Below are 13972 nucleotides of genomic sequence, written 5' to 3'. Positions count from 1 at the left end.
ACAGTCTGAATGCACTGGGTACCCGCCCCCGACGATCACTGTGAAGGCAGCTTCTGTCCTCCACTGGGGACACTAGCAAGGGCTCCCTCCAGGGCCCCCGTGCTTGGCGCCAATCCCCACCCACATACATGCTTTACATCTTGCATTTAACCACTTGGCAAAAGCCTAACGTATATATACGTAAGCAGAATTGCATGGGCAGGCAAAGCAACGTACCTGTACATTGCTTTAAAACTGCAGCCTAGCGGGTGCACGCCCACCGCAAGCTGCGTGACTCCCGTGGACTTAATGTCCACCAGTGTCCCGCTATCATGTCATGTAGAGGCAGAACGGAGAGATGCCTATGTAAACAAGGCATTTCACTGTTCGCCTAGTGACAGGACAGTTAACTAGTGCTCCCTGTGATTGGGAGCAGTGATCACTGTCGTGTCACTGGTAGCCCAAGACACTCAGTTAGAATCACTCCCTAGGACACACTTAACCCATTCCTCGTCCTAGTGGTTAACCCCTTCCCTGCCAGTGTCATTTACACAGTAATAAATGCATTTTTATAACACGGATCGCTGTATAAAGGACAATGGTCCCAAAAGTGTCTGATGTGTGTGCCGCAATATCACAGTCACGATAAAAAAAAAAAATGAATAGGAAAAAAAAAAAATAAGAAAATGCCATAAATCTATCCCCTATTTTGTAGACGCTATAACTCTTGCACAAACCAATCAATATACTTTTATTGCAATTTTTTTTTACCAAAAATATGTAGAATACATATCGGTCTAAACTGATGAAAAAAAATAATTTTTATATATTTTTTTGGGGGGATATTATAGCAAAAAGTAAAATATATAGCTTTTTTTCAAAATTGTCACTCTTGTTTATAGTGCAAAAAATTAAAACCGCAGCGGTGATCAAATACCACCAAAAGAAAGCTCTATTTGTGGGGAAAAAGGGACGTCAATTTTGTTTGGGTGCCACGACGCACGACCGCGCAATTGTCAGTTAAAGCGACGCAGTGCCGAATCGCATAAAATTGCCCGGACATTGGGCAGCCAATTCTTCCGGGGCTGAAGCGGTTAAGTACTTCTAAAAGGTAAAATGTTTTATACCTTAGGGCTACATTCACACCGGTGATTTAGGCAAGTGCAAAATGTAGCAGCAGTTAATTGCAGCTGCCCACATAGCCAACGATTATATGTGGTGAACAGTGCTGGACGCAGTTTTTGTGCATCCAGCAGCAAACACTGCAGGTAATTGTTGGCTATGCGTACAGTTCTGAATAATTTTGGTTACCAATAGCCTGTCATTATGGTTAACAAGGCCAAGGGCCACACCTAGCCGCTCAAAACAGCCGATTCCTGCCACTACAATTTACACCAGCCTAAATCGCCAGGGTGAATGTAGCCCATTACATTCCCTACATTGGGGTCCTTTCTGTGCTCTGCTCCCCACTTATGCAGTGCTGGCACAGACAGCCCGCTCTTCTCTATGGGCAGACAGATGTAAACTGACTGCCTGCCTTTTTACACCTGCCTGCCTTCTGATGCGCTGTTTTTAGCGCATCAAATGTAGGTGGGTGTAAATGGACACATTTACACTTGCCGCTCCATAGAAGTGAATGGAGATTCCAATTAGGTTCGCCTGAAAAACGGACAAGAGGGCCGATCGGAATGTTTGTGTGAAAGGGGCCTTAAGGTTTAAAACTATTTGCCACTTGCTATGACAGTACACCACTCCCCCCCCCCCCCCCCCCCCCCCAAATACTCTCTGAATTCCTGTTTTGATCCAGCGCTAAGCAACCACAGGTTGCAGGACATAAAAATAAATAAATCGCTCAGTGTTGATGGGGGAATCTCTCCTGTGGAGCCATGGTGTTCTCCCGGCAGGAAATGCGGCTCCCACTGGGAGAACACAGTGAATACTGTTAGCAGCTATACTAGCCACTAGCAATATTCACATGTAAAATCCAACAGGTTGGTTGTACCCAAGTTGATCAGTCGCCTGCCCATACATGATTCTAATCTTAGGCAGAGACTGACAAGAGTACCTGTCACAAGCCTATTGCTGTCACAGGGATGTTTGCATTCCCTGTGACAGCAAAAGTGATAAAAATAAAATACATTAAAAGCAATAGTGTAAAAAATAAAAGGATTTTTGTACTCACCGTAAAATCCATTTCTCTGAGTTCATAGACGGACACAGCCTTCATTGACCTTAGGGTTATGCTTCTTCCTACCAGGAGATTTAGGCAAAATTCTACAGCACTTAGGTGTTAAAAACTTTCCTTCATGCCGCTCCTCCCAGGGGGCGTGGCTCCCCCAGGCATAACCCACACCCTGCTTTAGCAGCCTCAGTTCGTAACAAGCAGTACAAACAAAGGAGGGGTGGGTGCTGTGTCCGTCTATGAACTCAGAGAAATGGATTTTGCAGAGGGAGCTGAAAAACCTCAGGTGTGCTCTGATGTGCTGGCTGTGATGCGTCTTCACCTCATGGAAGATTCACAGCGTTTCACAGCACTAAAACTGGTAGAAGAGACCAGAGGCTGTGCTGAGTCATCTCAGGGAAGAATCACATCGTTACCAAGGAGATTTCCAAGATGGCCACCATCTGAGGTAAAAATTACCTCATAGAACACAGCAGCACTGGCTGTGCTTTGTCTGTCACCTCAGAAAAGAATCACAGCGTTACCAAGGAGATTTCCAAGACGGCCGCTGTCTGAGGTAAAAATTACCTCATAGAACACAGCAGCACACCGCAGCACCCCCCAGAGTAACAACACAGTCCCCCAACAACACACGGGCCCCGGTGGTAACCCAGGAGGCCCCCCTTCACAGCCACTACCCAGTCAGGGGAAGGAGGGAGAGGAAGGGGAGAGAGGAAAGCAGGGCGGACCCTCAGTCAACCTCCCCAGGGAAACCACCAGCCAGACCACTTACCTGAGTAAGGGGCCACTACTTACCTGTCCTGCGACTACCCGGCTGGAGGTATTCCAGACAGAACCAACGTCCGTAAACGGCATGGCTGTCGGCCAGACACACTGTGACAAAGCCATAGAGACCGGTCATATGTGTGCCCTAGAACCGAAGTTCCCCGGCCGCCCCTGGAGCAATGGGGCCTGTCGTGGACGTCCCAAAGCTGAGCTGAGGGCCGGCACACGCTCGAAGGCCGAACCTGGGGGGACTACAAGAGTCGAGGACCCAGCCTGTCACCCAGTTGGCTGTTGATAGAAGAATCGCAGGATTCAAAAATGCAGGAACAAAATAATAAAAAAAGCGAGAAAAAAAAAATCGCCAGAAAAAAAACTCCAGAGTCCAGGAACTCCAGAGAGAGCCTTGACCTCCTGTCGTTAGGCAGAAAACAAAACTGAGGCTGCTAAAGCAGGGTGTGGGTTATGCCTGGGGGAGCCACGCCCCCTGGGAGGAGCGGCATGAAGGAAAGTTTTTAACACCTTAAGTGCTGTAGAATTCTGCCTAAATCTCCTGGTAGGAAGAAGCATAACCCTAAGGTCAATGAAGGCTGTGTCCGTCTATGAACGAAAGAGAAAAATAAATTAGGCGTCACCACGAATGTCAGATCATGGGCAGTAATTCCAACCCCTACCCGACTGCCGAATGGCGGCTATAGTGCGGTCGTCCAATTCTGAGAGGGCGTCTATTGACGTCTTCCCAGAATTGCCGCCCGCCCCCTCCCCCCTAGTTCTGTGGTGCAGCTGATCACAGGATAGGGGAAAAAGTCAATCACATTGGCTCTTTACCATGTGATCAGTGGTGTCCAATCACAGCTGATCACGAGGTAAACACACTTGCCGGTTATCTGCATTCCTTTCCTCGCGCTGTCACAGCATGAGGAAAGAGCTGGTAATCAGCTAGTGTAAAAGCATACATCTGCACTGATCAACAGTGCCCTGATTATCAGTGCAGCCCTAACAGTAATCTTTTTGTTTGTTTAGCAAAAAAAATAAAAAGCCCAGTGGTGATTGAACACCAAAAACGGACGTTACTTACCGGTAACGGTGTTTCTATGAACCTTCCAGGACGGCACCCGAGAGATGATGGCTCCTCCCCACAGGAAACACAATCACTTAACAATTTAAAAGTCCCCACCCTTCCCCTTGATCCTCAGTATGAATTAGAGTAGTCCTGAACTGGTTCACAAGGGACATTGTTCCGTATAGGTACTTACCACCTAGCGTTTAGCTTATCTTTTCCCTCCACATAGGGCGGGAAGTAGGCCTGCCGTCCTGGAAGGTTCATAGAAACACCGTTACCGGTAAGTAACGTCCGTTTTCTCTCATCACCTTCCAGGACGGCACCCGAGAGGATAGACGAGTAACCAACAGGCCTACTTTAGGGTGGGACCCTTGCCTGCAAGGTCTTTTGCTAGATGTCAGAATCTGATTTTATTTCACCACTTCCACGTGTGTGATGAGGGTATCCTAGCTTGATCATGAAAATGACCTGCAGGTCTGCTCCACCTATGCTCCTGTCTCCTCTTTGGATGCAGAGTCTAGGTGGCACGTGCTCTTAAAGAAAAAAATTCTGAGAGCTTGAGTATTCTTTAGGATAGAAAGGTTGGCTGCGCCAATATTCTAGCCATCGTGGTTGATAGTGTCTGCAAAGCTGCATAAGACCATCCAAAGTTTAGTCAGAGATTTGTTCTGTGAAACAAAGACCTACTTTGATCAACCCAGAAAAAAACATGTGGTTTTAAGCCACTAGTCTGTACAGGAGAATGGTTTAGAAAGAAACAGGGTCTCCCGACGTACAATCCTTGTGGGTCCCCCTTTTTTGTTTGCCATAGTCCTGGTGAAACAAGGAAATAAACCCACTCAAGGATACTAGATTAAGGGAAGTCTATTCCCTTCACTCAAATGACTGGACAGGTATGTGACCAAGCAGGGCGTTTGGTGTGCTCCTGCACTCCCTTCAGTCCACCTGTCCACCTCCATTCATTGGAATGCATGTGACTTTATAGCGAGGACACTTATTGGTCAGTGTCCGGACCACAGGATGCCTTGGCGTGGCTCGTTCGTGCGTCCGCCAATACGCGTGGACAAACTCCTGTCTCCAACGTACACTGCTAGACCGGATAAAACAGCTGCTCTGCAAGCCGGTTGACAAGCAGGTCCCATCCTGGTCATTCCCCATTTCTGGGTTCCTTCCCATCTGAATACCGACATGTCAGATGTGAGATTGTTCTATATACCCTAGGCTCCTTATAACCCTGCGAGTCGATCATTAAACTACGCAGAAAAGAAGCCTGTTACAAAATTGCGAGTAACCACTGCATTCATTGGTATATAACAGAAAAGAACAAAGGTGTCGGGGAAAGAAAACTTTTCACCGCCCCCCGCGTATAATATGCAGATACATTTTACCCTATAATCTCAGGGTAAACCCATGAGTGCCACACGCCAACAGAATACAGTATTCTGTAAAAATCCAGTGTTTGAGGTCATGATCCACTCCACGCACCAAGGAGTGTCAAGTTAAGCAGATCCCTACCACAAGGGACCAATGCCATAGTAGGAGTAAAAGATGAATATTGGTTATTCATATCCAGTTCGTCCGAGTGGGTGACATGAAGGACATACACTGAGCTATAAAGCTCGGATCGGATCGGGAGAACCAGTCAGAAAAAATCCTGATGCTGAATTTTTTAGGCAAACAGCCCCTAACAGCGTAACCCCTTTCCTACTAAAAATAACCTACTAGGTGATTTTATGACCTCCTTCCAATGTCCTATAACCCTACTGGGTTCAGGTCTAGGGAATGTCTCTGGCATGCCTAGAAGTAAAGGCCCGCAATCAGAAATCCTGTTCCTTCCATGTGAATGGAAAATAAGGTCTGAAATAAAGTGACCAAAATGTCCCAGATATACAGGTCCTAGATCTTGTATTTCCGAAGGACAGCAAGCTCAGACTTAATATGGAAAAACAGATAGACACCCCCAGCCTCCACTGCTGTGTTTTCTGATATACAGAAACCTGTAGGATAGAGAAGACACAACCAACCTTAGGTGTGTATTTCTCATATGTAGTAAGATACCATATAACCTAAGCCCAGAGAAAGGACAGAAGCTCCAAGTGTGAGCTTCTGATGCTTAATAGGTTTATAGGTCCTACATTCAACAGAGAGGCCACTAGCCAATATGGTGTTTTTTCTGAGTAATAAAGAACGCAGAGGACACAGACACCTTCTACTGCTGTGTTTTATTTATGTGCAGCGACCCAAGGTAATAGATTCAGGACAGGAGGACAAGAACCACTATAGTGTTGTCTATTCCTGACTGACCGCAGTACGGTCTTCCAATCAACAGAAAATAATACTAGCACCTATAGTATATCTCTGATGATCATAGAAAAAGCAGTCGCATGGCCAGTATGACCAAAAGGACATATGCGGCCTCAACCGTGTATTGCTGGTGTTATACTCCCTGCAGTCATAACTAGCAGAGAGTGGTATTAGCATACTTCAGATAAACAATAGGGTATAGGACAAGGGACCGAAATGTTACAGACACAGTAACATTGTGTATTCCAACACCCACAGTCATATACCTGATAGAAACGTCACTAGCAAGAAAACTCAATGCTGTGCGTTTCTGGATAGTAACAGTATACCGTCATGAACCCACAATACCAGTTGTGCATTATTTTGATTAGAAAAAAAAACTTGGAAAGTTTATATGACCAACAGCATGTTGTCGGCAACCCAATGTGTTACTTAATGCAACCTTGTCGGGTCATCTAATCAACAGAAATGTCACTAGCAAAAAAAGGACCCTTAAAGCAGTGCATATCTGAATTTATAAATATCCTTAACAATAATACAATGCTATGCGTTTCTGATCAGCAAAATTGTATAGTCATATAACCAGCAGAAGTGTCGCTATCAGTAACTCGGCATCATGCGTTTCTGATAAGTAATAGTGTACCAACATGTAACCTCCAGAAATTTTTACCAACAGTAACTCAGTGTGGTATGTTTCTGAATAACCATAGTGTGCGGTTTATATAATAGAGGTGTCACCGACAAATCAATGTCATGCTTCTCTGATAAGCAATAATATACATGCATGTATCCGACAGAAATTACACCGACAGTAACTCAATGTGGTATGTTTCTGAACAACAATAGTGTGCGAATATACCATAGAGGCGTCACCACCATTCAGTGTTATGCGTTTGATAAGGAACAGAGTACCATTATCTAATCAATTTTAGGCATTTCTGGTGAGTCATAGGATATCCCTTGATCATCAGTCTACATATATACACACACAAATATATATATATATATATATATATATATATACACATATATATATACACATACATATACACACATACACACACACACACATCTCAGAAATGACCCAAGATAAACCCATGTTGTGCATTTCTGATGTGCGGACAGACCAACGCTCTATCCTAGCATAAGCTGAGTTTCAGATATTGATCCTTCATCCCAGTGAAGGAACATGGTAGTTCCAAATACTGGAAATCCGAGGTGTGTGACTATACCACAATAGTGGTAGCTGCTATTCTGCTATTGCAAAGGTCTGAGTAGGTGTAGCTGGTCCACACACAGGTGGGAGCTAGTCCAAGCCTTTAAGGTCTTAACAAGCACAGACTCAGAAATCAATTAGGTTTCTCATGAAGAGGCGACCATAGTCTCAGGCTGGAGGCAATCAGACACCTGTATGGCTGATTTTCATAGCTTTAACACAGGGGTTTGTACCAAAGAAACTCCCAATTAAGGGTTGCAGGCTAGCATTTTTAAGCCTACAGCACCTGGTATTCCCAGGCGGTCTCCCATGCAGGTACTAACCAGGCCCGACACTGCTTAGCCTCCGAGATCAGACGAGATCGGGCGCTTTCAGGGTGATGTGGCCGTAGGCTTTATGCTTCTCACACCACCTAAATGGTTTGTTGCCTGAGCCACAAGAGGTTTAGATTAACTCTAACACACTGACAGATATACCAGCAGTGTAAGGAGGAAGTGATCGGTTGGAACTTGGGAGATATTGTAACCAATAAACAACCCCCACAAGGGTAATAAACCCACTAGTATGCCCCCTGTTGGGCCTATCCTAAGAGTTTAGGACAGTGATGGCAAACCTTGGCACCCCAGATGTTTTGGAACTACATTTCCCATGATGCTCATGCACTCTTCAGAGTAGCTGAGCATCATGGGAAATGTAGTTCCAAAACATCTGGGGTGCCAAGGTTCGCCATCACTGGTTTAGGAGGTCAGTTTTTTTGGCTAAAAAACCTAACTGCACCCTTGTGATCTGCCTGTCAGATTCATGGCAGGCTGGCCCTAACTGGATTGAGCCTTGCTCAGCCCCCTTTTATGAGATTATTCTAGGGATTTTATAATCTCCTCAGAGGCCTGTATTTGCCTGCAGGAGTGCAACCAGACCCTCTAGGGTGAATGGCTCCTGTTTAGTTTGGCTTACCATATCCTCCCTGTCCTCATTAAGCTTCCTCTACCTGGACTAGAGGGAATGACTGTGAGGGCGGGGGAAGGGCACTAGGTTCCGTTCGGACGAGGCCTTCTTGGGAGGATATGTCTTCTCTAGGGATAAGCTCCTCTATGTCAGACCTTAAGTTACGGACTGCCTGGCGGCTTCATGGAAAGTTTTTCCTTTCTCTGCCAAGTTATGAGGAGCTATGCCCTGTAGCGGTAGGAGACTGTTTATTTGGGGTCTCCTGGGATCCGCTGGGGGGTTTTTGCAAGACAAGAGATATACATATATGCATAATATTACTTTGTCCTCCCCCAGGACTGCAGGTTTGTACTGGGGAGGTGAAAGGGTGAGAAGTAAAAACCAGTCCTGTGCTGGCTGGCTGGCCCCAGAGACTCAGACCCTGAAGACCAGGACTCTCACTCCCTTTCCTCCTCCCTTTCCAAGGGGGAATGTACTCACTGCGCCCCGACCTGGATCTGCCTGCAGTCACATTTGCCTTCATCTCCTCCTGTCCATGAGGAGGTTTGGCTGGGTCCCCGGCTGTCGGTACCTCTTGTAAGGGCTATCCGCAAGCCGACCCTTCCACCGCCATGCTTCTCTCCGGCGTCCCTTCCGGGTTGCGCTGTGAGGCAAAAGCCCCACCTTCACTCAGAGAGGCTTGGAGCGCCATGTTTCCAAAAGTAGGAAGCAGTACCCGGGAAGAGAGAGCTCTTCAAATGGCGGCGTTTCTTCTGCACCCTAGCGATGGCAAGCCTCCCCGCAGCTCAGAGCGCTGGTGCACGCCTGGGGCGACCTGTGAGTTAGACCCGAAGGCCTACAGGTTAGTTCAGCCCTCCCCGGCCTCCCTAAGACCTGTCTCAACAGGGGTACCTTCGACCCTCCCCGGTCTCTAGGTATTCAAACAAAACAAACGTGACGATGTGTTCGGGAGAAACACAATCAATACTGAGGATCAAGGGGAAGGGTGGGGACTTTTAAATTGTTAAGTGATTGTGTTTCCTGTGGGGAGGAGCCATCATCTCTCGGGTGCCGTCCTGGAAGGTGATGAGAGAAAGAAAGCTTGGTTTTAAAAAAAAAAAAAAAAAAAATTGACTATGGTTACAGTGCTGCATGACCGCGCAATTCTCATTCAATGTGCGATAGCGTTGAAAGCTGAAAATTAGCCTGGGTGGGAAGGGGGGTAAATATGCCCAGTGGGCAAGCGGTTAAAGCAGTGCCTATGGATAGTAAACATTACGTCACCGTTGCACAGGTGTGCACAATTTTAAAGCGGGTTTGGTATCTATTGAGAAGTAAAAACCAGTCCTGTGCTGGCTGGCTGGCCCCAGAGACTCAGACCCTGAAGACCAGGACTCTCACTCCCTTTCCTCCTCCCTTTCCAAGGGGGAATGTACTCACTGCGCCCCGACCTGGATCTGCCTGCAGTCACATTTGCCTTCATCTCCTCCTGTCCATGAGGAGGTTTGGCTGGGTCCCCGGCTGTCGGTACCTCTTGTAAGGGCTATCCGCAAGCCGACCCTTCCACCGCCATGCTTCTCTCCGGCGTCCCTTCCGGGTTGCGCTGTGAGGCAAAAGCCCCACCTTCACTCAGAGAGGCTTGGAGCGCCATGTTTCCAAAAGTAGGAAGCAGTACCCGGGAAGAGAGAGCTCTTCAAATGGCGGCGTTTCTTCTGCACCCTAGCGATGGCAAGCCTCCCCGCAGCTCAGAGCGCTGGTGCACGCCTGGGGCGACCTGTGAGTTAGACCCGAAGGCCTACAGGTTAGTTCAGCCCTCCCCGGCCTCCCTAAGACCTGTCTCAACAGGGGTACCTTCGACCCTCCCCGGTCTCTAGGTATTCAAACAAAACAAACGTGACGATGTGTTCGGGAGAAACACAATCAATACTGAGGATCAAGGGGAAGGGTGGGGACTTTTAAATTGTTAAGTGATTGTGTTTCCTGTGGGGAGGAGCCATCATCTCTCGGGTGCCGTCCTGGAAGGTGATGAGAGAAAGAAAGCTTGGTTTTAAAAAAAATAAAAAAAAAAATTGACTATGGTTACAGTGCTGCATGACCGCGCAATTCTCATTCAATGTGCGATAGCGTTGAAAGCTGAAAATTAGCCTGGGTGGGAAGGGGGGTAAATATGCCCAGTGGGCAAGCGGTTAAAGCAGTGCCTATGGATAGTAAACATTACGTCACCGTTGCACAGGTGTGCACAATTTTAAAGCGGGTTTGGTATCTATTTACTTTTTATAACATCATCTATATTTTACAAACAAATTGGGTTATGTATTGCGTTTTTTCTAAATTTAAAATTCCAAAAAATGTGTTTTTCTGAAAAAAAGTGTGTTTGAAAAACTACTGGAAATACAAAAAAAAAAAAAAAAAATGTACATACATTAATACATACATACACACATACACACATACAGACACTGTATTTATTGGCGAATAACACTCACTTTTTACCCTGAAAATAGAGGGTAAACTGTGCCTGCGTGTCATACACAGGGGGCTGTGGAAAGTTTTTTTTTTCAGAAACTTCCCTCTTAAAATTTAGGATGCATGTTATACGCCGATAAATACGGTATATATATTTGGGGGTTCCAAGTCACTTTGAAGCAAAAAATTAAAAAATTGTTACATGTAAAAAAAAAAAGTGCCAGAAAAGGCCTGGAGCTCAAGTGGATATAATAATAATACGTTATCTGAAACTCATATCTTCTACACATTCTCCTGGCATATAGTCATTGGTACATTATGCGTTTCACCACAGTGGTTGTTTTAAGAAAAAATAAAAAAATAAAAAACATAAAAAACACATCCTTTCCAATATTTTTGCAGGAGGTGGAATTCCTACATACAATGCATTTTCATGCAGTAAAACAGACAAGTACAAATGGGTCCATGAAGGAAACCTTTCCTGAGAGAGATACAGAGGGCAGTTTTTCTTCTGACAATACGATTTACTTGGCTGCTGCACTGACTGTACTTCTTCGATGTGTGAGGGATAATTTACTAAAGGTAAAAATGCCATGCACCTTGCAAAGGGATTTTCCCCAGAGCTTGCTCAATGAGGTGAAGCCTTGCCAACTTCCATCGTCCAATCATGTGTGTGCAAAAATACAGGATTTTTTCGTTTTCTTTTTCCTTGCAAGCTATTGGGTATTCCTTACAAAGTGAATTTTTACTCCATTTACCAAAGCTCTGGGAAAACTCCCTTTGAAACATGAACAGTCTCTCCGAAATACACAAAAAATGCTTGTCGTGCATGCGACACCCCAAATGCGGCCAAAAGCATGCGCTTGTCATGCAAAAAAAATGCATAATAAATGCTAGGGCTGCAACTAACGATTATTTTCATAATTGATTAGTTGGCAGATTATTGTTTCGATTAATCGGATAATATTATTGCCTAAAAAAAAAAAAATTCATTTTTTGGGCCAATTTGTTGTTGGGCAGATTACAAAACACAAATTGCTGCAAAAACACATTACATGCTTTTCTCCAGCTTCTCCATTAAAGTATATTGAACCAAAAAAATAACTTAAAAAATTGCACCGTTTTGCATTAAAAAGTCCTTGCCCTTTCCAAATACACAGCAGCTGAAAAAAAATCATGGGATGTGAACGTGTCCCATAGGAAAACATGTAAATGAACTGTAGTGCGTTTCTGCAAAACCCTGTGACCCCAGGCCTGAGATGTTTAGTAACATAATGGGGTTAAAAAAACAAAAATAAGTACAAAAAGAGCAAATAATCGCTACTGTAAGGGGTTAATTTTTTTTACCGTGGGACAGTGAAAGTAATATTTACAGTAGCGATTTGCTTTTTTGTACTATAAAGGGCTAATTTTAGTTTTTTTAACCCCATTATGTTACTGGCCAATTAATCGATAAAAAAAAAAAAAAAAAAAAAAACACACAAAGTTTGCTGCTCAAAAAAGTACATAACCAACTGGCAAGTTTGTCATGCATAAGGCAGCCCGTTATAAGCAATGGGTTGTCCTATGCCTATGGTGCATAAACACACACAAACATGACACAAGTTTCTGTCCTGATCGGCCTTAGAAAGCTCTGTACCAAGGCCCCATTCACACCTGAGCGGAGCGTTTTTGATCGTTTTTTTCCAGCGTTTTGTCGCACGTATTTGCACGTTTGCATACAGCGTTGTCCGACGTTTTTGAACTTCATAATTTTTTATTTTAACCAATAGGAAAAATGATCATCTCTCATCATTAGTTGCTATGTTAGTAGATTTTTTTTTATCTTCTTCCTGGGTGAATATTCTATTTCACAGAACAGATTAAAGCATATAAAAACGCCCGTAGAAACGCTCGATGACGCGCTAGATGCTTGAATAGAGCGTTTACATGGGAATACAAACGGCCAAATTAGCCCAATTTGCGCGACAAAAAAGGGTCCAGAACTTGTTTGGGCTTCAGGCATTTTGGAGTGGAGATGTGAACCATCTCCATTGAGAATAATGGATTTTTTTTACCCTCAGATTTCAGAGAGATTTTATAATCGTGTGTACCGGGCATAAAGATGTAGGCCATTTATATACTATACCTCATGTAGCCTGACTTGAAAACTCCCAAGACATTGCTAAGAGAGGCCCAGCTATGACTGTTCACCTTCACCATCACAGCAGTGAGCTCTCAAAACGCTGAGCTCAAAGCTACTGCATGAGGGGAGAGAAGGAGCATGTGAGGGGATTGAATCAGAATTACGGTAGGCGCTATTCACACCGACACCATCTGCATGGAGTTTGCATTTTCTCCCTGTGCCTGCGTAGGTTTTCACCGGGTACTCCGGTTACCTCCCACACTTCAAAGACATGCTGGGAAGTTAAAGCGGGGGTTCACCCTAAAAACAATTTTCTAACATTACATCCAGGATACTAACATTTACAGTATGCAGGTCATTTTTTCTTATCGCCGTACATACCGTTATATTGAGATTTTCTCCCCGGCTTCCGATTCCCGTGGAACTAGGCGTTCCTACCCCTGGGTTAGATGACTGACGTCTGGCGAAACAGTTCCCATGTCGCACAAGGCGCGTCACCAGATTTCCGTAAATAGCCGAGCTGCGAGTCGGCGCTATACGGCGCCTGCGCCCACCGTGTGGAGCCGACTGCGCAGGTGCTGTATATCGCCGACTCGCAGCTCGGCTATTTACGGAAATCTGGTGACGCGCCTTGTGCGACATGGGAACTGTTTCACCGGACGTCAATCATCTAACCCAGGGATAGGAACGCCCAGTCCTACGGGAATCAGAACCCGGGGAGAAAAATCACAATATAACGGTAAGTACTGTGATAAAAAAAAACAAAAAAACGACCTGCATACTGTAAATGTTGTTAGTATCCTGGATGTAATGTTAGAAATTGTTTTTAGGGTGAACCCCCGCTTTAATTGGTTCTTCTCTAAAATGTGTATGTGTGAATGCGAGTTAGGGGCCTTCGATTGTAAGCTTCTTGAGGGTAGGGACTAATGTGAATGTACAATATTATAAGGA

General features: G+C 45.1%; 1 protein-coding gene and 1 non-coding gene across 4 annotated transcripts in view; both read right to left on the bottom strand.

The window, feature by feature from the left end:
* MACROD1 (mono-ADP ribosylhydrolase 1) overlaps positions 1-13972 on the bottom strand; it is a 1095428-nt gene that overhangs the window by 1079221 nt on the left and 2235 nt on the right. The gene's annotated exons all lie outside the window — the stretch shown is intronic.
* LOC120918010 lies at positions 7781-7899 on the bottom strand. The gene has a single exon (XR_005744255.1). It is a non-coding gene; the product is annotated as a 5S ribosomal RNA (ribosomal RNA).

Source organism: Rana temporaria, chromosome 11 (genome assembly GCF_905171775.1).
Source record: "Rana temporaria chromosome 11, aRanTem1.1, whole genome shotgun sequence".
NCBI lineage: Eukaryota > Metazoa > Chordata > Amphibia > Anura > Ranidae > Rana > Rana temporaria.
The sequence above is the reverse complement of the archived record's forward strand: the minus strand, read 5'-3'. Positions and strand labels throughout refer to the sequence as shown.